Source organism: Poecile atricapillus, chromosome 3, assembly GCF_030490865.1.
Source record: "Poecile atricapillus isolate bPoeAtr1 chromosome 3, bPoeAtr1.hap1, whole genome shotgun sequence".
Lineage (NCBI taxonomy): Eukaryota > Metazoa > Chordata > Aves > Passeriformes > Paridae > Poecile > Poecile atricapillus.
Genome location: NC_081251.1, coordinates 26,679,305 through 26,702,297, shown reverse-complemented (window position 1 = coordinate 26,702,297; position 22,993 = coordinate 26,679,305). Strand labels below are relative to the sequence as shown.

The following is a 22,993-nucleotide window of genomic DNA, read 5'->3' as shown; positions in this document are numbered from 1 at the left end:
ACGACTAAATTAATATTTTTTAAAGAGAAAGACATTTTTAAAAGATACTATGGCTTCTAAGAAAATATTTCTAAAAATATTGAATAGTTACAGAAAAAGGGAAGAGATATCAATACAGCCTGCAGGTGAAAAAAATTATCAGTGAAGTAAATGACTGCCCCTGTCAGCTGATAAACACTTTTCAGGCTAACAATATGAGGATAACACTGCTTTAACACAATTAATTTTTAAAATTATTTATTTATCCATCATAGTGATGAAAAAAAGGTCCTAAAGCTCCCTGCTTACAATTTTCTTGTTCACACACTGCTTCAGTCAAATCCATTCATTCTCTAGAAACTAAAGCAGCATGCATTCTTCACTGATAAAATTATGAATTCTCTTAGCTGCTTTTGTGTACTGCTTACTCTACTTGGAGTACAAGATCTGTATTTTTAAGGATTTTCACTTTCTTTGTGTTTGGTAGCACTTCCTTCTGCTTTTTGTCTGTTGGCATTATAGGTACCAGCAATATTGTTTTCTTTATCTTATTTGCTGCAAGACTGCATATTTATTTTTTATTTATTCCTGTCATCTGAAGCCTGTGTCTTGTGCACCCAGATACCTCAGTCTTCTTTAAAACATTCTTCAAGTTTTACAGATTTCAGCCTCAGAAAATGTATTTCTCTATTCCCCCCTGCTGAACTATCAGGCCTATAGTTTTACATTTAGTCTTAGGGATCAGTTAGTCTTCTCCCTTATGTTCTATATTTCTTCTATATTGTCTTTACAAAATTTCCCTGACCTGATCTATCCTTTCCAGTTTACATATTTGTATCCCTATGGTCTCTCTTCTGTCATGTTATTAGTAGGAAAAAATGGTGTAAAATCATTTGTTGTCATCAAAGTAACTGCCATTGCTTTACCAGAGAGTTGCCTACAGGGAAACCCATTAATTTGCATAATATAACGCAAAACAGGAAACCAAATGATAAAACGCCCTAGTAGAAGTAAATTCATGAATTGGTATTTACACAAATTCAGACATTTAAATAAAGCTAGATCAAAATCACTTCCCTTCAAGTGGAAAAATAGACTAACTGAAGTTGGGCTGTACCTCATGTAGAAACCTACCATAGTAGGAGACATCCAGCTCCCTTTTGTCACCATCAATTAGGTGTCAACTGTGAGAGAGTGGTCTAGGCTTTTGCTGTAATTCAGAGAGCAAGAGAAGTCCTTCTAGAGGCTGATAAATCCTGTTCTGACATAAGTCCTAAAGATGAAATTGCTTTTTGGCAGTATTTATCATAACTGTAGAAAAAGAATGAGCAATTAGAGTAAGGACCTATATTTCAAACTGGTCACATGACGTAACCTGAATCTTACCAGTCTAGAGTGGCATGGACTCTTCTTAGCAATGGCTCTAATATATCACCTATGAAGAAAAGTACCCCTTAAGTGTCTAAAACCATCTGATGTGTCCAACTCGGTTCTGCGCTGTGTCTGTTCCCATACTCTGACTGATGTTTTGAGTTGTCCTGTGTAATAGGTTAATTTTTTTGTTATCCTTTCCTTGAGAAGATTTTGAAACCATAAAGAACAGAATCCATAATCATAATTTCATTTCATTTTTTGCAGCATTAAAAGGTTAATTTGACCTAAAATGATACATATACTTCTAAGGAAAGAAGAAAAAAATCAAATAAATAAAGGGCCTCACATGGTTTCCAAATACAGCTATGTCCCTGTATTGTCCTAATACTGCAGGGTCAGTGAACTTGAAAGGAGTGCAAGACCTTAAATTTAATTCTCTCGTCCATCTTCTGGGGTTTGAGTCTGCATCTCTCAGGAGACTCCCTTAATTCTCATACTGTACCATGTCTTCAGTACATAATCTCCAACAAGATATAAAAACCTTTGCTGAAACACATATGCCAACCTGTGAGTTGCCTACCTTGCTACTCTTTCAATCTTTGACTCATTGGTTACTTAAGTTTTATAATCATAATGAAGCAGTATCATCAGTGGTCCAGTACACCAACTGTCCTGTCACAAATTCTGTTCTGAATCCTAGCAGTATCTTATTATCCTGAGTAGGAAGTTACATCAGTTTGTTTATGGATAATGATTTAAACAGAAGTCTCAAACACTCCAGGAAAGTGCATTAGTAACAAGTAATTTATTTCTAATATGTGGATTTAAAAAGGCAAGGAAGTCTAATATATTTCAAATGTATTTTTAGTAATCTGGCATAATATAAGACTGAACACTAAAAGGCTAGCAGCAAAATGAATATCAATTTAGAAGGGACAAAACCCTCAGCTGTAGGGTTACGGAAGCTCTGCTGTGAATTGACTTGAACTATAGACATAATGTTAGTTAGAGTGAAACGAAAAGGAATTTAGGTTCTGTTTACTGCCTTCTGTTGAGGGCATTCTGACAGATTGAATCCTTTTTTTCCTCTGCTTATCTAAATGGTTCAATAGCTCAGTCCTTAAACATGCTTTTAAAAATGATTTCAACCATACACTATGTTGAAATGAAAGAATTCAGATATGATTTTAGACAGAGTTTACATTTTTTAATTTGAAATACAGACCTTAGGAAGCACCATTTTCCACACATTTTGATGCCTGTAATAAATTATGTTTGTTGATTATCAAAGTCTGACATCTCCCTGTAATTTGGAAGTTCTATAATCCAAAATTATGTAAGTAAACAGTTTTTCTGCTCACTGGACAAAGTATTTGATAATTTCTATCTTTGTATTAAGGCCTTTGTAAATTGGAATGACAATTTTTAAGAAGTCTAATTGACTATTAATAATTAAATAATTGGTTTTTGTTTACTTTTTGTCAAAGTTTTTCTTCTGAACTAAAGAATGTAAAGGAAGTCTTTGCTAATGCCCATCTTCCTGTTGGTAACAGTTACTCATCTGGTTAAAAGCAGAGGCATACAGCATAAGTGCCTTGGTTTTAAGTAAATATTCCCCTAAGTTGTAAAGGTGAAAACTGATCTTTTAAAATGTATTTACTAATTTAGTTAAATATTACTAATATAGTATCTGCAGTACTGTTGTTTATGCATCTCAGTATGGCATGGTTTTTTCACAATGGTAAGACAGTGTTGATTCACTTTAGTTTATGAACCCCTGTGCCTTGCAGGTTCTTTTATGAGGAAATTTTGCCAAGTCATCTTGTAGTTGCACTTTTAGTAGAGTCAAAACAGAATAATACTTTGCATTTGTCTGCTTCTTTTTCTTTTTTTTTTTTCTTGATCGATCCTTCAATTTATTCAAGCATCCAAATTCTGATTCTGCCTTTCAATCTGCTTCTATAGGCTCCAAAGCCTAATATAAAGTACAACTGTAATAAATTACTCTTTTATTTGATAATTTACTTATTCATATTATTGAGTAGCATCTGGTAGAAAGAAAATTTATGTAGTTCTATACTCAATCATCTCTCCCTTTGGACAATGAACTGTTAATTTTAATTAAAAAAAAAAAAAAAAAGTTGAAATGTTTTCCTAGGTGTTTTTGTACCTATTTTCTTTTAGCTTCATCAAAATATTTTTATGCAATTGCTTTTAATAAAGTCATATGGAAGTACCAAAAAACTTTTTGTAAGTTAATACATATGATCTTTATTTGGTTTAGAAGGAGATTAAATTGGATTAAAGCCAGAGACTCTCTAAAAAAACTTTTAGACTATCCCTTAAAGGCATTCATATTCATAATGCAGTATTTTTCTGAGAATTGCACTTGGCTGACTGGTTTGTAAATTCCTAATTATCTCTATTTCTCCTTTTTAATATTTAGATATTCTTTCTGGAACCTTATTAGAATTCCTAGAATTCTTTCTGGTACCTTTTTTACCACTTACAGTTAGCATATCAATTAGGAAATTCTCTAGAAAATAGAAAATATATTTTTGAGGCTGAAAGCAAATATTAAACTGAAGACATTCCCTCCTTTAGCAGAGTGTTAACATCAAGGCAGTTATGCAGGAGCCATCATTGCAGAGTAGAAAGAAAAGAATAAATATAGCTCCAGCATACTCTCAAGCAAGGATTGATGACTGTGGATCATGAAGGGGCAGGAATGCTTGTCTAGCATGTTGTCTGGCATGACACACAACATTTCTGGACAGGATGGATTTCAGACATGTCACTATCCTAGGATGTTTTATTGTCTGGGCAGCAGGGTATCATGTTGTGTTGTCATTCTAAGTCACTTACATACTGCTATGTGCTATATATGTCATGTGGTTTCCAAACCCTCTGTTTTGAAAGCTACTCCTGGGACCAACTGTTTGAATATTTTTATTTTTATTTTTTTCCAGAACGTCTTTGAATAAAGGATGCAATGAGATTTTAAGTTAAGGATGTCCGCTTGAAAATACCAGGGACAGGGAGGGCACAGGAGCAAACTATTGGAAAAACAGGTACTATTCATCCTTAAGAGCAGACCTGGTAGATGCTATATTGAATTTCTGGGGGAAGAACTGTCTAACTAGAGGTTTACTGGATTTTTTGGGAGGTTAATAGCGTCTCTGTGAAAAAATAAAAGCCAAGGAGTACGTGTGTAGGGCAGTTCCCTTGTGAGGGGAAACTTACCACTTTAAAAGTTCCCGAAGCTCTCAGTACACTGATTGGCAGAAGTCCAGCATTTTTCTGTTGGGATTTTTAATATCATTGCTTCCTATACAAATTGCTCTTTGTCCCACAAGTCTTGGCCAGACAAAGTCCAATTTGATAACGCCTTTCCTCAGGCAGCCCAGACGACATGGGCTGTGTGCCAATGCCTGTAGCTGGTAGCTCCTGTTTGTACTCCTGCTGCCACTGGGGCCATTGGGTACCTCCTAACTGCTGCAGTGACATTATGTACTCCTTTGCCCTCATCCCACCAAATGTTCGTTTCCTCTCTTTGTGCAGGTCAGAAATGTTGCCTGAAGAATCATGAAGGAATGGTAATATGGAGAAAAAATAAGGAAAATTATTTTTAATTTCAGCTGGTCTATGATTAACCTATCATTAATGGACACCAATTTATTGATGCAAAATCCTGAAGAAGAGGAAAAGGACATAGCTCATTTATAAAGCTCACAGGACACTGAAGTGCTTTGACTCTGGTCATTGCAGCAGTACAAACAACAATTAGACCCCTGGAAAAAGGTAGGTTGTTTCCAACTGCTGGTTCCTTTCATGTTGTTTGCAACCTGTTTTTGCACAAAGCTCCACAGCTATTTATAAACCACAAGTGGGAGCTGAGAATAGGAAGAGCTTTGTGTTTATAGGATGACAGTGTCAGGAGAGCAATACTTTAGCTAAATTGAGATGGCCTCTACAGACTCCTGTTTCTATGATTGTAATGCTGTTGGTATTTTGGGGACTGATGTCTCACAGACACAGGCTCAGCTTCATGTAATTTATGTCTTCTTACATATAAAAATAAACAAAGTTATGTTAAGAAGTAAAGCTGTGCTCTTTTTTTTTTTTTTTTTCCTTCCACGATGAGTGAAGCTTTTTGGCCTCTAATTTTAACTCTATGAAATTGGTTGATAGGCCATTTACCAGAGAGGACCAGAAGGTGGTTGCTACAATACTGAGTTATTTTAAGAAGAAAGTAGGGACATGGGTGAGATGGTTAGATGCATTAAGGAGGAAAAAACAGGTCTTCCAAAAAATTTGCACTGGTAGAAAATTCACTGCAGTTCTAGCGGGTCTGCATGTGCTTGCAAATGACCATCTCAGATATTATTTTTCTGTTTCTCCTTTCTTTTGTTGTGGGTTAAAAAAGTTAAAAAGAAAAAAAAACAACAAACCCAAACCAAAACCAAAACCAACAAGAAACCCAACCTCCAAACCCCCTTTTTTCGTATGTGTTGGATGCACTGGGATAAAATGCTGTCGATATAGTTGACAGAAGCAGATTGACATAGCATCAGTTTGGGCTCCTACCAAACTATTAGATTCTATTACTAGAACAGACAACTGCAACCCACTTTTGCTAAAAAGATGTTACAGAACAGTATTTAAAAGATACAATTTTATGTTTTCTACAGAAAAAGCTTTTTGATTCAGTGAAAACTCTTCATATTTGGCAAGATACTTTTCTCCCATTTTGAACATTGTGACAAAATATCACCTCAACCTGCTTTATTCCCTTCTTAAAATGATGGAAAAAGGTGTTTGCAGTTTTGATGTGCAAACTTTTTGGACAGGAATTAAAATCAATGCATTACTGCTCATGGTTAAAATACCTTTTAAACCTACTGTTCATACTCATTTAACACAAATGTCTTCAGGGGCAATGAGGAGTGAGTCAGCACCAGAGTAATTACTGTTTTTAACTCTTCCATGGTAATGACTAGGAAATATAACTAAGAAAATAGTCATTTCTCAATTTATGCAAAATGCCATTTAAGAATAATGCAACTTATGCTGCACTTGTAAAATGTAAAACAAGTACAGATAACTCCCTATTAATAATTGACAGTCACCTTTCATCAGTGTCTAGTGACTTGGAGATCTGAGATGAGAAAGGCAAAGGGAGATGTTCAATTCAGCTGTGCTGACAAGAGAAATAGTGAAAAAGTAGCATAAAAACATAAAGTTAAACAAAAAGTGGGTAAACTTCCTTTCTGAGATCCATGAGGATTAAGCAAATTTGTACTCTCATATAAGTACAAAACAATCCAATGATGTTGCTGTCTGCTAATTGCAAGTAAATCATACAAGGTAACAAATACTGATATACGCAAAGAGCTAGTTTTGTTCCAATACATATTTAAAGAAAAAATACTTTATTTGTTAATATTGCTAATATTTCATTAATAGTGGAATAGTCTATTTTAATTAGAAGGTTAGCAAATTTCCTTACTGAGAATTTTTTTAATCCCTGAGATTGTACTAGAAGAAACAACTGTTTATGTGTGCAAAAATGTTGTGTTGAAACTAACCTTCTTTCTTCTTTTGTAAAAGGAAATCAAGTCACTTATTGAACATGCTAAAGCTACAAATGCAGAGAGCGTTCAAAAAGCTCAGCAATTTTTTGCATGTATTTATATTCTTTACCTGCTGAAATTCTAATGTAGATGAGCAATCTGTAGCAAAGACCTCCTGAACTTTTGTTAGTGGCTGGAAAAGCCTGGAATCCAACTATAACTGCTCTTTCAACCAATGTCCATAATCAAATGAAAATCTTAATACTGGCCTTTCGGACACTGAAGTGAGGTACTGACAGCTTCTGAACTTCTTGCCCAAGTTAGCTTCAAGTTATGTTTCACATACCAGTGCTTGTGTATGTGTTGTTTTTCTCTTCCTTACATGTAAGATCTCTAAGCTCCTAGATAAGGCTGAATCATTTTTATGCTGAGGGAGAAGAAAATACTAATATATTTTAAGACCAGCATAACTTTAATAAATCACTGAGTAACTGAAAGAATAGACTATCCATGCTATGTCCCTGAATTAATTTTGAAGACTCAAGGGAAACTGTGCAATAAAGGTTTTCTCTTGAGGTCAGAGCTTTGGGAGAGCTCTAGAGAGGTCAATCTATTCATTTATTTCAAAGAGACAAGACTTTGATATTTCAGTCCGTAGGATGTAAATAGAAAATTATTATAAAATAAAGGAGAGGAATGGGAATAAACTCTTAGAAGAATATGGATAAACTCTTAGGGAGTCAGTTTCTGAAGTTCATGTTAGAAGTATGTCATTTAAGTATTTGTTATGCCATGAGCTGAGTTGGTCCAGTGCTGTTTTCATTCATTCTCACTTACACGTCTTCTTGTTAATTTTGTACCTTATTAAGGGACCTTCTCATTAATTGAAGTCATAAGATGGCAGCTATTTAGAGTTGCAAACATTTTTACACTTACCTGACAGAATCATGATCATTATTTAGATATCAAATAGAATAATGTAAAGGAGGAACAGTTTTTTGGGTAATATTCTGACAAAAGGAAACCATTTGTATCTTTGGAGGAAGGTTTGGAAAAGTACAGGCAGATTAGAAATGTGATTGAGTCAGGTCTGCAACAGCACATCTGGCTGGTTGGTATTTACAGGGAGTTTATAGAGAACAATGCTGCTGGCAGGGTCCTGTTATTTTTCAATATATTTTTAAAGTTATTTTTGTCTTTTGGGAATTTTGATGAAGCATTTAGAAGGAAATAAAACAGAACATTTTTGTTTCAATGTTTGAAATGTGTGATGCAAACCCTCTTCCAACTGTAATGCGAATGGTCTCTATGTGTTTTGTAGGAAAGTTTAAAACACTACCATTATTGATATAATGTGGGAACCACAATGCAGTGCACAGTCTAATGAATTTTAACTTCTTGCAAGTTTAGGCTGTAATGTTTAAAAGCTGTTCTTTTTTTGTGGTGTTTTATTTGTTCCCTAGAAGCTTATTATGTCTAATTAATGCCTATTACACGTGTATTTGAGTGCTATCTTAACATGTGATGTGTGACCTTCATTATGGATAAATTTGCAGCACGAAAGTAAATCTATTGAAGAAAAAACATTATTTTTCTTGAAAAGTTCCAGTAAATAAAACAAATTCAGTCTGCATCTTACTCATACTGCATTGCTTAGAATAGTTTCTTTGTACACAGGACTCTACTTCTGTCAGGGATTTTGGGATATTTCTAACATACAGGATTCATCAAAAGTTTTATCTTCTCTTCATGTTTTTGATCTTTATGTTTACTAAAATATGGATAGTATTCCAGGCTTAACTTTTGTATATTGCGCTAAAGGTTGCAGTTACTATTTTATATTATTTTCTCTTCATGTTTTTAGTATGTCTCTAATTTAACACTGAGATAAAGGACTTTTGCTTTGTAAAAGTGATTTGCTATAGCGAACTTCTCTTGTTTCTATTTTAATCTTTGTTGATCTGGATTTATACTGACCTCTCTTAGAGAAATTATTTTGTCTAACCTGGGTTTTTTTTTTGGTTTTTTTTTCTTTTTCATTCAGATTTAAATGATTGTTTCAGCTAGATCCCTGTGTGGGGTTTTTTATTTTGTTTGTTTGTTTGTTGGAGGTTCTTTGTGTGTATGTTTTGTCTTCAGGATTATTTCTGTTTTATTTTTGTTGTGTTGCTGTTTTCTTGGTGACCTACTTGCTGTCATTATGTCCAGACTCGGTCTTTTTGGCTATGCACTTTTTAAAAGGCTGTTTCTAGAAATCTGCCTGCTTGAACAGCATATAAATAAAACAACAGTTCAGGTCTTCTTCTGACAATGTGCAAAATTTGCCACAGCATCTCTTACTTTTGGTGTTTCTCTGGTATTAAAATGAATATATAGTTTTCTATTAACTCTAAGTATTGAATACTGCAGTTTCTAGTGTATTCCAATTCTAGCTGAAGCATCAAGCTGTGACCTTCCTTGGACACTATATTTGTAAATATGACACTTTCTTATGAGATTAATCTAATCCTTTATTAATGGAGAGTCACCCTTGTACAAGTAAGCCACTGACAAAACAAAGTTGAAAATATATTCCTGCTATTCTCATTCACATTCCTGCTAACTCCATTTACATTCCTAGATTTAACATTGACATATTTCTATGTCTGATTTTAACTGGCAACAGTTAAAAATACTATAAAGTCTGAGGAAATGTAGCACAGACAAAAATTTCTAACCTTCAAAGTCAAGTGATGCTAAAATAAACTGAGCAGTAAAGATGTCCTTCAGAGGTGAAATGGCAAGAAATGATAAATTGTTATGTGTTCTGCTGTTCATTTATGTGATTTTATAGCCTGTAGTGAGAGTGAATCCTTTCTCCATTAGTGTATTGATAATTTATTTTTCCTGATGGTCAGCAACTGAAAGATTAGGTTATAGAACAGTAAGAGACATTACCTCTTCAGTGTCTCTTTAGCTCACACAGGAGTTGCAAACATGCAAGGCAGGTCCTACAGTGAGAAAAACTGTAAATGCAAAATAGTCTCAGTAGTGATTAATAACAATTACAAGGAAAAACAGTTTTGGCACTCAGAAATAAGTACTTCTCTATCCAGAGTCTGTAAAATTTGACATTAACTACAGACTTATACTGCTGCAGAAGCAAAATCCACTGTTTTAAAGACTACAGGCATATGTGCAAACATAAAAATGTGAGTAAGGTTGAGAAGCCAAGCACTAAAAAGTTTGTAAGTACCAAAATGAAAGATGCATCTACAGTCTTTATTTGGCATCCCAGTGCTTATGTATTATGACACAGAAGCACATATTTAAAATATTACCTAATTCATTACAGCTGACAGTGTATACTATTGAAATTCTTCTCTGAATCATTTCCTTTATCACAGATTTTTCTATGAGATGTATCACTTACATCTGGAAGCACTACAAAATTTATTGATTTATTGTTTTATGCCATGCGAAACAATGGAATATTTTATCCTTATCTGATTTGAAGGAAGCTGAAGTATGGACAGGTTAAGGTCAAAGGCATCCATTAATTTCATGTATCTAACCAAGAAGACTGGGGCCTCATTTTTCAAATAAGACAGTATTTTTAGTAAGCCATATGTCTAGAGCAGAGGTTCCTCTAACAACTGTTACAATGTGAGGGCTTAATACTTGCAGTTTTCACTTCTTGTCCCACGCAGAACAGCAGAGATAGCCAGGAAAATGAGAAAATTTCTAAATGTGCGTGCGTGTTAACTCACTCATTTTGTGAATACAGTGTAGGAACAGGTTACTCATGACTACAAATCTTGTATAGCTTAAATGTATTCAGTGTGTATGGAATTTCAAAGGATTTTGACTTTTCTTTCACAGGTCTCTCTGGGTATGTGTCAGTGGCAGTTTAAAGTTTGTAATGTGGCCATTTAAGATGGTATTTCACAGGGACAATGATAGGTTCAGCCTTTAAATGTCCATATCTTGCTCAAGTTCAAAACCATAGCATAAAGTAAGGAAGAGGGGAAGACATGAAAGAAGAAAGAATTGGCAAGAAAATATCTCAGTTTTTTTTTTAATTATTATGTAGAAAACAATCTGGATTTCCTTATTTCCTTCTTGCAAATAACCAAATTATTATTGCTAATTTTTTTTTGTAAGTTTTCAGACTCAGGCAGATTTCCAGTATGAAAACTGTCATCCTAAACAGCTGGTGTTGGGCAAGTTAAAATTATATAATCCAACTTCTACTGGAAAGTATTGACTATTATCTCAGCCAGCTACCCTCCCTGTAATACTAAGGGCTTCATTCTGCCTCAAATTAGTACAAGTCCAAAATATTTACATTTCTGCAAAAGAACATCAGTGCAAAAGTGATAGCAAATAATAAAAAATAATGTCAAATTAAAAAAAAAATATAATTTCTGAAAACAAGAGATCTGAATTAAGCCATAAAGAATGAGGATCACAAAATATCTCTGTTCTCCATTGCATTTGTTTCCTATTCCATTTAACTAATTTCCTAGAGAAGTTGCAAAATAGGATTCATGTTACTAAGGCAGTTGCACTATTGCAAGAGAGGAGCAGTAGCATTCACAGGTTTTTTTACACTATAACAAGAACTTTAAATGGAAAGATATTGAAAAATCCAGTTACTATGGCTGAAATATTTCTCAGATGTGTTTTCAGAAATCTTCAGCAGAATTTAACAGTATGATGAATTTCTAGCAGGCTGTCTAATTATTACTAGTGATCACACTTGAGTTCTTGAAATTTAAAGGGTTGTTTCAACAGAATTTCACTGGGAAAAAAGAAATCCTCTTTTTTTCTTTTTGCTCTCCTTAAAAATGAAAATGATCTCAAAATCTATTGGCAAATGGGATTGTTTTCCATATCATCTCAATAATTAACTTTCCAGTGGAGTTACTAAGTACAGTAGCTACTGCAGTTCATCTTTATTAACTGAGGCATGAAAATGCCAGTGATATCACAGACAGAATATGTATTCAGTAGTGAATTTACTGCTACACTCCCTGAACTGTTGTTTAGTAACCAATGTGTGTCAAATGTCAGCTCTGCTGTTCCTCTTGGGATTCTTCCATCATGAGAATACATATTCTGTCTGTGATATCACTGGCATTTTCTAAAGCCATCCTCCAATTTGCTTGCCCAACACCCGCCGAGGATTGAGAAAAACATCACAGGAAGTTTTCTAAACTAGTACATGAGTAGTTTTAAATAAACAATTCATAAGTTCATCATAAAACTTCATCATAAGTTAGGATAAGGTGAAAATGCCAGTTCAACCAACTTTTCCATAAAAATGCCTTTTACTGCCCAGGAGAAGGAGTAGTGCTGCTGTGTAACAACCATGAATGAAGCAAAGCTTGGTTGGGAAGAGGGGCTTTCTTCTCTGGATTTCCAAACTCAGTGGTATTCTGGTTCCTTTCTGAATTACACACTGCTGATTTCTCATTCTCCTTTATATAACTGTCTGACATATAACCATTCTAAATGTGCTGTCAAAGGCTTTAAAATAGGAGATACAACATTTAGAAAAATTTTGTTCTTTCCACAAAAAGATATGATTGTCTGTCTCCAAATTGACTTTGGGAATTCATTTAAAGGATCATACTTTCATAATGTTTTCGCATAGAAATTTAAGTGCCCTTCAAATATGCTGTGTTTTAAGAAATGTCGTGGGTTTAATTGGATGGTTTTATTTATGACTGCAATATCCTTGGTCTGTCATGGCAGGACACTAGAAATACCAGGACTGAATCCATAACTCTGCAGGACAAGTTCCACTGAAAGCACACAAAATTTACCCACAGCAAAACTGTTCCAAATTTGGTAAAATATTGACATCTTGATATTCATACCTTTATCTTCCTTTCAAAAAGAAATAATACACTGCCATATGGCCTGCACAGAAAAAGAAGACTCAAACACATTAATTTACAGGTAGGAATTAATAATCATTCTATTTTATGGGAATAGATGCTGAAATCAATCATAAACCATTTGCTTTTTATAAGTAAAAGTTCAGTCATTTGGAGCCTTCATGTGCTTTTTATGACAGATTTCCATTTTAGATTCATAGTCTTGTTTTTGAAATTATAATATGTACCCACAAATATGCATACCCACCCTCCCTTCCATATGGCTGTATGTCTATTTATTGTGTACATATAACCAGATGTTTTGATACATATTCTGAAGTGCATAACATTTTTTAGTGAACTACATAAATGAAGTGAAATACTGTATGATTCTTTGTCATTGATTTTTTAGATTGTATGACTGTATTCAACTTTAAAAAGTCCTTCCTTGCACCATCAGAGTGCTTTGTTTCTTAAATATGACTAAAACCATAAAGAAATAGTATAAGTTAAATTGATATTTTTCTTCAAGAGGAAAGAAAAGGAAAGCTAAAAGATAAGGTTGTGAAGACATCACTGGGAAAGAGAACAGGAAGAGGAAAAAAAAGGAAGAATGAGAAATTTTAGTCCTGTAAGGCATTGAGTAAAAATAAAGATCTGGGCTAGGTTAAAAGAAGAAAAAAAACGTGAGGGAGTTAAAATCATCTGTCCTGAACTCATTCTGTCAGTCAGAGTTAGGAAATACCACCTTCAGAAATCTGAATGCACTTTATCCATTGATTTGCCAATCACAGAAGAATTTCATTACATGGATTCCAAAGTCTTATTCACACCATTGTAGGAGTAACTGAGTGAGGATTATAGAAACAAGAGGCTTATTTGAGAATACAATTTCAGGAGGAGTTTAATGAGATAAAAAATAGAATGAGTAAAATGGAAAAGATAAACTAAATAGAACAAAATAAGAAAACTAAAAGAAGAGGAAGAGAATCTTGCACTAAAGTATTTTCTATATCAACACAGACTGTCATGTTTGCTGTTTCCTGGAACTAGTTTTTGTACAAAATGATCAGTTGATGCCCATGAGTAACAAGTGCTGGATACTCTAATTCTTCTTTAGATAATGAAAATGATACCTGCAAATCAGGTTGGTTGTATGACTGACTCATAGTCATGGCATGACTTTCTTGACCTACCTTACTCCTTTTTTGGAGCATTAAAGTGAGCAACAGACAAACACCTTCAAACTTGAATGCTCATTTAAGTCCTAAAACTAAAATTAAACCTGAAATAAATAACCAGGGGCAGTCTACCCTGGTGGAGTTAACACTTCTGAGCAGCTTCCTTCAAAGAAGGTACTTCTTTTACTGTGTGCATGGTTTCTGAGAATTTACACTTGAAAATGCTGGCTTCATTCCTCAGAATATTTCTGTGCCATCTGCCAATTTTCCACCCCCTTATTTTGCATTGTCCATCTGTTTAGATTAAGCATTTCTCATAGGTCCTGAACGCAGTGTGTTTTCCTAGAAAGTGAGGTGAACAACTATTCATGTGTTGGACTCAGAGCCTTGCAATTTTAAGGTGTGGCTTTTCCCCACAGTCCCTGCAGGGTGGGCACCAATGTCTGATACCAAAGGTGCTTAATGTAAAAGATTTTCACTCAGGTCGAGGCAACTTCTTCAACTTTGCACAGACAAAATTCTGCAATTCATGTACTGTGTGAACTTCTGCCACTGACCTGCATCTGCCACCTTGCACTGGATGACGCTGCATTGCTTGGGGATCTACACTGAAAATTATCTACTGCAGGATTGCCAAACCAGGCATCTTTTCAGCTATCTTTTCTTAAGGAACCAATTGAGAGGATACTTTTGTTAAGGGACCAATTTAGAGGATGCTTTTATACCATTTCAAATGAATGATACAAAGACTTTTACAGTATGTAGTAGTGGATATATTAATTCCCTCAAAAAAAGCAATGTTGGGGTTTTTTTCCCACATATGTGGGAGGCAACAAAAAAAAAAATCATTCTAATATATCAAGATATGGAGCAGTCTTCCCCTTTTCTGTGAGAGTACCTTAATTAACAGTATATGGACTAGGGTTAGGAGAGAAAAAGGCACATTGGAACAGTATCAGGTTATCAAATAATTATTTATTCAATAATTATTTGTTCAAAAAGGAAAGAGAACAGAGCAGTTTTAAACTGGGTTTTAAGGGAGTTAGGTTGAGATTTCAGTTTTAGTATATTTAATATTTTTCAATTTAAAAAGTAAGACTTTGAGCTTGGAAAAATGGAACAAACCAGTAAAATCAGTTTATGGAGGATAAAAGCTACAATTTAAAAAAAAAATCAACTATTTCAAAAATCACAGTAGGCAGATATTGAACATTAATAGATACTGGTGTATCAAAGCAGAGAAAGAATCACTCCAAACTTTAGGCCAAGGACAATTCTTCTTGAGGAAATTTTACATAGTGACTTTTTTTTTTTTTTGGCATTTTTGGCAAAACTAAACAGCAGCAGGGTAAGCCAAATCTGTTTCTGTAGTCAAGAAAGAAAAGAGTTTCATGTTCTGCCACTTATCTTTCATTTTTCATAGACTTTTTTACATCATACCTCTCCGGACAGACATGATAAAAGAATTACTGGACTTCAAAATTTGTGTGTGCATTACACCATGGTCAGGATATATGTGGTCTAGGGGAACTCATTCTGTATAATTTCTAGAGTGCATTTCCCTTGTACTTAGACATCTGCTTCGGGGCTGTAAATGGAAAGAAATAAAACTTTACTAAAATTGTGCAGAAATACCCAAGACTGTAGCACTATTATCAGCAAAGAAGGTGCAGAATCATAGAATGGTTAGGGTTAGAAGGGACCATGAAAAGTCACCTAGTTCCAACCCTTCTTCAGTGAGCAGGGACATCTTTAACCAGACTAGGTTGCTCAGAGCGCCATCCATATTCAGCGTTGTCAAAGGTGCATGGATGGAAGGATGCCAAGCTTTTTAGAACACTCCACAGGTTCCAGCTGCAGTTAAAGGAATGAGAAGGGGTGCTTCTTCAGCAGAAAGCATTCCCATTCCTCCTGCATTGCCAGTGCAGAGTTCTTTCCTTGGCTTCATAACATAGCCTCTGTGAGAGAGCAAAGAAGATAGCTCTTCCTGAAGCTCTCTGAAGTGACCCAGATCAAGGCAAGCATAAATACAATCAAAATGAAGTTTTGAAGAGTCCTTGCGTGAAACACCAAGAAGAATAATCATAACTAGAGAACAGGCTGAATGGCAGGTCCCTGAGGGCTGTAATCAGTGGCACAGGGTCTAGCTGGATGCAATTCTGTGCCACTTGCTTTAGGATGACCCTTCTTGAGCAGGGAGACCAGAAGTTCCACAATGGTCCCTTCCAACCTGACCCATTCTATGATTTTGGCTTCATTCTGAAATCAACTATTGTTTAAGATGGGTAAATAAGATTTAAAAAGCAACATTTTACAACCTACAATACTTGTTAAAATTTGTCTACATACTGAACTATATGAGATTTTGGACTGTACAATAAACACCACAGACAAAGAAACAAGTTAAGGTACAGCGCAGGTATAGCAAAAACTGGCTAATAAAAGCCCAGCCTCTTGATTTCTACTTTCTGTGTACTCTCACAACTGTATAGTCATAGTGAGCTTACAAGCAAGAATAGCATGAAAGAAATGGAGATTTAATCACATTCTTTTGAAAATGGAAGTATTTTATTTAGCACTGAAACTATGGCCAGCCAAATGCAGATGAGTTTACTTTATCATTAGATATGAATGTTGCTATGTGACTAAACAAAATATTTCAGATATCACTGTTAGAACTTTCAAGAACAAGAATTTACTCTCACTGTATAAAGTAAAATGCAATCTGATCTGTTTCAATGGAAATACATGAACATTTTTCCATGGCATGTTATCTCTGAAAAATGGGAAATTTATGTGAGTTAAGCAGGAAATAATTGCTTCAGATATACTGAATTTCACATTGCATAATCTGTACATTGTTAATATTTCAAGAAGTATTAACCCAGGCTACATTAACGCTCTTGTGCTAAGCATAACACCAGAGAACTAGAGCAGTTATGAATATGTCAATTTTTAAATGTGTGAAAAAATTTTACTGCACAAAATGAAACATGAATTCAAGAAATACATAATTTAAGCATAAATTAAGAATACTTAATGCTGTTATTTGGACAAAGTAATAAAAAATGCCAATTGCTTACATTAAAAATGTTGTCTACACTGTAAAATGAAGGGACATTAAGAAAAAAGCATGCTAAATTGTGATTTAGAGATGCAAAGATGGATAATATCTAGAAAAAGACGTGTGCAAGACAGTGATACTGGGCTAGATATTAAGAGCCTTCAACTTAGATTTTTCATATTTAGATGCATATAGATGCTTACGGCCCTATTATCATCAATGGAACTCTAATCAACACAGTTGGAGTCGAAAGAGTAATTTTGTTCACCTCAAAACAGATATTAGGTCTATGACCTTATTAGCAAATAAAACAGTTCCATAGCTTAAATACCTGTAAAAGTTTAATTTAGGTGTTTGATGTCATAGTACGGTCATGTCCTTTTTCTCCTCAGCTTTGTGGGAAATTTATGGAGAGAACTACTTGTAAGAACTTAGAGAAAATTATTTAACCCCCCCTAATTTCAGTCAACGCTGGGTTTTCACTCACTCATACATAAAAGCAGAAATGTGTTTGTCTAACTGGTCTAACAAGGATCATCTGTGGTTTATGTCAATGGAAAAGGATATGGTTGTTGATTCCTCACTACTTCTCTTGCTCTGTTACCTACTGGTGATATCAAATGGGTTTTTGGGCTGCTACTCAATACCATTTCAAAACCAAACATTATTTCAGGATGATTCTACTATTTCAGAATTTAATTTCTCTTTTCATATTTCTTAGACAATGGGTTGCCCATTGTATGTTTCCTCATTTGAGGCATCTCTAAGCCTACAGTCTGCCTTGCTTTTAGAACAGGAATGATATACACAACATGATGTTATATTTATTGCCATTCTTCTGGTATCAGACCACAGACCTTCTGATCTTGCAAAAGCACATTCCTCAGTCACTCTCAGTTTGGTTGCTGTCAGTTTTGCTTTTTGCCATCAACGCAAGACTTTCTTTTAGTTCTTGCTTTATTGATTCTTACGGAAACATAGAATAGTTTCAGTTTGAAGAGACCTTTGAAGGCCATCTACTCCAACCCCCCTGCAGGTACTTCTTAAACTAGGTCAGGTTGCTCAGAGCCTTGTCCAATCTGCCGTTGAACACTTCCAGGGATGGGGGAAGTATTCAAGAGCAGATTAGATGGGGCTCTGAATGCTGTGTTGCCCACTTCTCTGGGCAACACAGTTTGTTAGCCAACACACAGTTTGCAAGTCAGGGAAAAGGCTCTCAAATTGGTGTATTAGAATAGATATGAAAGCAAAAGCTCTTTCTCAGATTATACTTTGCAAGAAGTGGTAATAAAAAATAATCTTGTGTTCTATTAACACAAGGCAGTCTGTTTTTTCTATCTGGTGGAATTTGAATATGAATTTATAAAATTCACAGGTTTGAGAATGTAGGGTTTGATTTTAAACCTAGATATGAAGTTTAGTGATAAGAGCAGTTATATTTTATTGTGCAGAACCAGATTATCTGGTAGAGCAGATTAGGACCCATTCAATATGTACTTGCAAGGTCAGGTCATTAATGGTCACTGCTTGCACTGGAAAAATAATGTATTATGATTTTGTGCAAGTTTATCTTGTGTATTTCATGTGAAAATTTTTGTTTTGTGTCTAACTCTGTCCCAGTCAAAAACAACACACTAATCTTCTATTCACTTCCCACTGCAATATCCAGCACTTCTCTTTTATGCTTTTTGCTTCAGAGCTGAGCTGCTGCCCCAGAAACAGCCTGCCCTGGAAACAGGTGTAGCAACTTCTTCTATCTGACTTCCCACCTGGGCTGGTGTGCAAGCATAAACCCTGCACTGGAAGGACTTTTGCAGGTGAGTACTGATGTGTGCCCAGGCTCTGAATCACTTCTGAGCTCAGTGGGACACTTAGAGCCTGGAAATTGTGCAGTCCAGATGTACTGGCTGGCTGGGGCATGCTAACTTCATCACCAGCTGTGTTAGTCCCATCCTCATTCTGCTCAGTTTTAAAGTTTTTAAAGAGAAAAATGTGTGTTAGTTATGCTGTAATGACTGTGAATTGATGCAGAAGTTTTAAATGAGGATGGTGACATTCCCATGTATCACATGCTAAAGAAGAGTGACTGCTAGAAATTTTTTACCTGAGCCTCTGTTAGGAATTGAAGAATTAGTTTAATTTCTTGCCGTGCTCTGCTGTGAGATCAGGAGTGTCTTTCTCCTTGGTATCCTGGAGTACCTAAGGCCATGGTGAACCCTAGAACAGCAAGGGAGGCAAGTGGCCTGGTAAGAACATAAAAACACTCATTTGCTTAATCCAAGAGAAGACCAGATTCATTTGTTTAATAGTGCATCAAAACATGATACTACAAGGACAGACAAGTACTCAGGCATGAAATAGTATAATCTGGAATATAGTGTCACTGGAAGAGCAAAGCTTTGCAAAGTGTGCATACCATGCATTACTATGATTGGTAACAGGTTTCTTTCTGCTAGATGTCCTTCTGCAAGAAGGAGGTTATTAATTCCTGGAGATTAACTGAATCTGCTTGGGGAGAAAAATTTGCAGAGAGGATAGGACAGGTCAAGTGGAAGAAAGTGATGATTTGTTTGAACAAGCTGGGTGCCTGGACATGAAGGAAAGGATGTGTTCAATCTGTGAAATCAGTCATTGAGTGCCTGTAATGTGACAGGGACATTGATATATGCGATATATGCGGTCTTTGTACAGACAGGCCACAGTTCCAGAAACAAAATGGATTCTGGGCAGGACTTCACAGTGATAGCTTCATAATTATATCTCTTAAGGCACAATGGATTTTAAATCCAACCCATAAGATGTCCCTGTTTGCAGAACACCCAGAGCCCAGTTGTGTGCCCATAAAATGGAAAACAGTTAGAAGCTGAAACACATACAGTTCGATATCCTTGCATACTCATGGAGGAGAAACAAGTACTGCCCACCTGGGCTAGCTGTAGAGCTCCCTATGGACACTGGAATTAATTTTCCTTGGTTTCAGCTATAGCAAATGGCCTTACACATTAGGGGATGGTTGTGTGCTCTTCAGAAAAGCCATTAAAAAGTCCAGAAACAAGGTCACCATCCCCAAAAAGGATGAAGGCATTTTCATATAGTCTGGAAGATTCTATTGGGTTTGCTGCAAACCTTTAAAATGCCCTTTCCTCATGTCATGAAGTGTCCATGGTGGTCCTTCAAAGAAAGTGTGAGGCAAACAGCCAAAGTCAGTAACAGCTTCAAACATTCATTTAATCCTCCTCTGCACTCGGGGTTTCAGACTTAAGAACACTGAGTTAGTAGCCTGAATACAGCTTTAATATCTCACAGGGGATGCAGATAAAAGGCATCAGTCTAAGCATGCAATTCCATTAGACTGGCCCTGTATCTCAGAGTGTATACTATTCAGCTCTCAGGGAACTGTTGTGGTATGCCTGATCCAGTAGTCACTAGGCAAAGAACTTGTTAAGAGAAAGATGTTTAGGTGAGGTTTCAGCATTTGAAAGAGACCGAAGTGCAGTTATATCTTGCTTTATTTACTATCTGATCAGGATGTAAGGTTACATTTATCAGAAAGCATTTATTAGCAGTTTATCAAAATATTTGGTGTGGACCTGCTTTGCCAGTGAAGTATTTAATGTCTAAGAAGCTCTGACATTTCCAACGTGTTGTGATTGCAAAAACTTCAGTGTTAAAAACCCAACAGGGAAAAAAATGGAAGGATGGCTGCCTTACTCCTTTGCTTAGAGACTGGAAAAAATGGTTGCGAAGAGTTTGAATAAGTAATTACTACATAGCAAAGACAATAAAGTGTAGCCAAAGTACAAGCAGAAACACTTCCATGGTATTTACAAGATTAAATGGTTTATTTGTGTGCCTCTCAAGGCATAGAAGACACAGCAGGATAGAAATACAAAACTGATAAACAGCTTATTTCAGACCAATGGGGAAGGTTCAAGACAGAAGTGTGATGGAAAGTGATGTGTTCATATCCTATGTGTTCATATCCTTAGAGAGAATAGCAAATAGGACTGAAACATGTTATTTCCTATTTTATAGATGTATCAGCCTACCAAAAATGTGCAAAACAAAATTAACCCCTTTTGCAGATGCACTTCAGTTCTAAGTAACAAGTAAAAGCAAAACTAGAAAAAACAACTGAATTAAGAAAATATGTTCAAAACATTTAGTGGTATGCTGGCCTTGCAACTTTGTGCAAAGTAAGCAGTTATCTCCTGAGAGGGCAGAAATGGATAGCTGGAGTGAAAACAATCCATTTCTTTGAGTGCCAAAATGTTAAGTGCCGTTTGAGTCAATCTAAACCTCAGAAATCTATCAATGTGCAAACACTACAAATGAAAACATTATTTTCACTCATTTGTTTGCTTTTGTTGTGAGAAAGCCGTAATTTTAAAAGATTTAATTTGTAGTCTGTCTGATTGTGTAGCAGGCTATTGAGTTTAAGTATCATTAGGTTAGAATTTGCCCTGCTGAACTGGTAAATACAGTCATTTATAGACAATGAGCTGCTTGCTGCTGTCTTTCAGATGCTGATCACCATGAAATCTAACCCCCATGCCATGTCTGTGCAAGCAGTTCCTGCCATTCTCCCACTGATGCCTATTCTTCTGGACCTCAGATTTCATTTGAGCAGTAAGTTAGGATTTGACATTGTTGACAAATTTACAGCTATCTGGTGCCTGAATTACAATGACACTGTGCAGTAAGCACAAACTGGCAGAAAGAATCTCAGTCACATTTCAGACTATCTGGAATTCAACAGTCATCAAGAGATTGTCTCTTCCCAACATATTTAGCAACAAAAACTTGCTAAACTATTATTAAACATCCTTATTTGTTCTATTCTGATGGAACCTTGTAGGTATGGATTTGTCAGTGTTGAAACCATCTAAACTTGGTCTATCTAAAATCCCTTCTGTATCTGGTTTATTACCTGTGTTATCTGAACAGCTAGTGATGGTTTCTGCAGAGCACAGTACACCTCAGAATCCACATGTCCTGCAATCTGCCTGCCTTCCAAGCAAGACTAGTTAACAACATTGACGAAAAACAATTATATGCCACAAAATAATTATTATCATATTTAAATTTCTCACACTAGTCAAGGGGAAGTACAGTCTAATGAAAATGATGCAGAAAATAAGAGTTGCACAGCTTAGAAAAAAATAAGTTGTTTGTTATTAGCAAGAAGTCTCAGTAGTACTGTGTTTTCTGAACTAGTTATGTGGCCTTACCTTGAGTATTGTGTGCAGTTTTAGTTGCTGCAATATAGAAAAGATGTTAAACTATTAGAGAGTATCCAAAGGTGGTGACCACTGACAGGACCCAAGGGCTTGAAGTTGTGTCAGGAAAGATTTAAGTCAGATACTGGAAAAAGATTGTTCACCCAGAGGGTGGTTGGACACTGGAACAGGCTCCCCAGGGAAGTGATTACAGCACCAAGCTCAACAGAGTTAGAGAAGTGTTTGGACAGTGCTCTCAGGCATATGGTGTGATTCTTGGGGATGGTGCTCTGCAGGGCCAGGAGTTGGACTCAGTGATCCTTGTGGGTCTCTCTATCTAATATTCTGTGATTCTGTTCTAAGATTGGTTTTCAATAGTTTCTAAATCCTTCACTGTATTTAGGAGGCATCTTGTAAACTAAGCATTAGTAATAAAGATGTGAAAGAATCTCTGCTTCTTTTACATTTTCCTGCCTACCCTATTACCTTCCTTTCATTCAACATTCCCTTGTTAATCAACAGCACAATGCTTTCCTATCTGTTAGGAAAACACACATGAAAAGAATAGGCAAAACTCCACTTCAGCCTCATCACTGAAAGTAATGAAGTCTACTAACATGGGCTCCATTTTATTCCCTCCACTAATACATCTCTTATGACTTGCTATGCTCTAGATTGGAGCTTTTCCTTGGAAAGGAGAAATGGTCTGAAATTTTCATTCCCTACACTACTTAAAATT

At 35.6% G+C, this 22,993-nt stretch overlaps 1 protein-coding gene across 1 annotated transcript in view; it reads left to right on the top strand.

The window, feature by feature from the left end:
- Positions 1-5,068: 5,068 nt before the first annotated feature.
- LGSN (lengsin, lens protein with glutamine synthetase domain) overlaps positions 5,069-22,993 on the top strand; it is a 76,777-nt gene continuing 58,852 nt past the window's right edge. Inside the window, exons 1-3 of the transcript XR_009277286.1 lie at positions 5,069-5,158; positions 18,735-18,852; positions 21,559-21,664. The gene's annotated coding sequence lies outside the window, so the exon portion shown is untranslated. The remainder of the gene's footprint in view (positions 5,159-18,734; positions 18,853-21,558; positions 21,665-22,993) is intronic.